Genomic DNA, 2,813 nt, shown 5'->3' on the forward strand with positions numbered 1-2,813 from the left:
GTTCTGCTGCATCAGAGAAACTAATTGAGGTTTCAGCTCAAAGTTGTTTGCTCCAATGGCAGGAATGGAGATGCTTCTTCCATGTAATTTGGAATTTGGTGTAGTAAAGTCACCAAGCATTCTCCTTGCATTATTGTTGGGTTCGGCTGCCATCTCCTTTACTTGTTCGAAATTTTCAATCAAGTTGTCTCTGGATTGTTGTAATTTGGCTTCTCTTAATTTCCTCTTCAGAGTCCTTTCAGGTTCTGGATCAGCTTCAACAAGAATGCCTTTTTCTCTGTCCCTGCTCATAAGACAGAGAAGAGAAAAAGAAAAGAAGAGGAATCCTCTATGTCACAGTAAAGAGGTTCCTTATTGTTAGTAGAAAAGAAGAAGAGAAAAATCTGAACTTAGAAAGAGAGAGAGGGTTCGGATTTTTAGTGGGTGAGGGAGAGATGTTAGTAGATGAATAAATAAATAGAAGGAGGTGAGAGAGAAGGAATTTTCGAAAATAATTTTTGAAAAAGAGTTAGTGATTTTTGAAAATAGTTTTTGAAAAATGTTAGTAGTTTTCGAAAACTAAGATTTAAAAATTAAAATAATTAGTAAATTAAAAAGAAATTTTGAAAAAGGGGAAGATATTTTCGAAAATTAGAGGGAGAGAGTTAGTTAGGTGGTTTTGAAAAAGATAAGAAACAAACAAAAAGTTAGTTAGTTAGTTAGTTGAAACAAATTTTGAAAAGATAAGAAGTTAGGAAGTTAGAAAAGATATTTTGAAATCAAATTTTTGAAAAAGATAAGATAAGAAAATATTTTTGAAAAGATATGATTGAAATTAGTTTTTGAAAAAGATTTGATTTTTAAAATCTCAATTAATGACTTGATTCACAAGAAATCACAAGATATGATTCTAGAACTTAAAGTTTGAATCTTTCTTAACAAGTAAGTAACAAACTTGAAATTTTTGAATCAAAAAATTAATTGTTATTGTTATTTTTGAAAATTTGATGTAAAAATAAGAAAAATATTTTTGAAAAATATTTTTGGAATTTTCAAAAATAACTAAGAAATTTGAAAAAGATTTGCTTTTTGAAAAAGATAAGATTTTTAAATTGAAAATTTGATTTGACTCATAAGAAACAACTAGATTTTAAAATTTTTTGAAAAAAGTCAACTCAAATTTTCGAATTTATGAGAGAAAAGAGGGAAAAATATTTTTTTTTATTTTTGAATTTTTTTGATGAGAGAGAAAAAATTAAAAACATCATTTTCATGTTTTTCTCTTTTATTTTTGAATCAAAACAAGGAATGCATGCAAGAATGCTATGAATGTCAAGATGAACACCAAGAACACTATGAATGTCAAGATGAACATCAAGAACATATTTTTAAAAAAATTTTAATGCAAAGAAAACATGCAAGACACCAAACTTAGAAATCTTTCATGTTTAGACTCTAACAAACAAAAAATGCATGTGAAAACAACAAAAGATGCAAAACAAGAAAACATCAAGATCAAACAAGAAGACTTACCAAGAACAACTTGAAGATCATGAAGAACACTATGAATGCATGAATTTTCGAAAAATGCAAGATGCATATGCAATTGACACCAAACTTATAACATGACACATGACTCAAACAAGAAACAGAAAAATATTTTTGATTTTTATGATTTTCTAATTTTTTTGGATTTTTTTCGAAAAATTAATTGAAAAAATAAATAAATAAGGATTCCAAAATTTTTAATATGAATTCCAGGAATCTTGCATTCTTAGTCTAAAGTTTCAGTCCAGGAATTAGACATGGCTCACTAGCCAGCCAAGCTTTCAAAGAAAGCTCCAGTCCAAAACACTAGACATGGCCAATGGCCAGCCAAGCTTCAGCATGTAATTCAGACATGACATGCCTGACATACCCTACAGTCGTATAACAGCTGATGGTTGGAAGCCTCAGTCCAAAAGAATTTAGACATGGCTTTACAGCCAGCCAGGCTTCACATGCTTCATGAAACACTAGAATTCATTCTTAAAAATTTTGAATCTAAAATTTTTTTTTTCGAAAACAGGTGAGAAAATTTTTGAAAAGAAAACAAAAAGAAAATTACCTAATCTGAGCAACAGGATGAACCGTTAGTTGTCCAAACTCAAACAATCCCCGGCAACGGCGCCAAAAACTTGGTATGCGAAATTGCTACTCAGGTTGTGAATTGTTGTTCGAAATTGATTCCCTGGCAATGGCACCAAAAACGGATGCACAGAACCATGGTCTAAACATATCTTCACAACTTCGCATAACTAACCAGCAAGTGCATTGGGTCGTCCAAGTAATACCTTACGTGAGTAAGGGTCGAATCCCACCGAGATTGTCGGTATGAAGCAAGCTATGGTCACCTTGTAAATCTCAGTCAGGCGGATATCAAATGGTTATGGAGTTTTCGAAAATAATATAATAAAATAGGGATAGAAATACTTATGTATATCATTGGTGAGAATTTCAGATAAGCGAATGGAGATGCTTTCGTTCCTCTGAACCTCTGCTTTCCTGCTATCTTCATCCAATCAGTCTTACTCCTTTCCATGGCTGGCTTTATGTGATACATCACCATTGTCAATGGCTATTTTCGGTCTTCTCTCGGGAAAATGATCCAAATGCCCTGTCACGACACGGCTAATCGTCTGGAGGCATCACCCTTGTTAATGGCTTCATCTTATCCTCTCAGTGAAAATGGTCAACGCACCCTGTCACGGCATGGCTATTCATCTGTCGGTTCTCGATCATGCTAGAATAGGATTTACTATCCTTTTGCGTCTGTCACTACGCCCAGCAATCGC

Source organism: Arachis ipaensis, chromosome B04, assembly GCF_000816755.2.
Source record: "Arachis ipaensis cultivar K30076 chromosome B04, Araip1.1, whole genome shotgun sequence".
Lineage (NCBI taxonomy): Eukaryota > Viridiplantae > Streptophyta > Magnoliopsida > Fabales > Fabaceae > Arachis > Arachis ipaensis.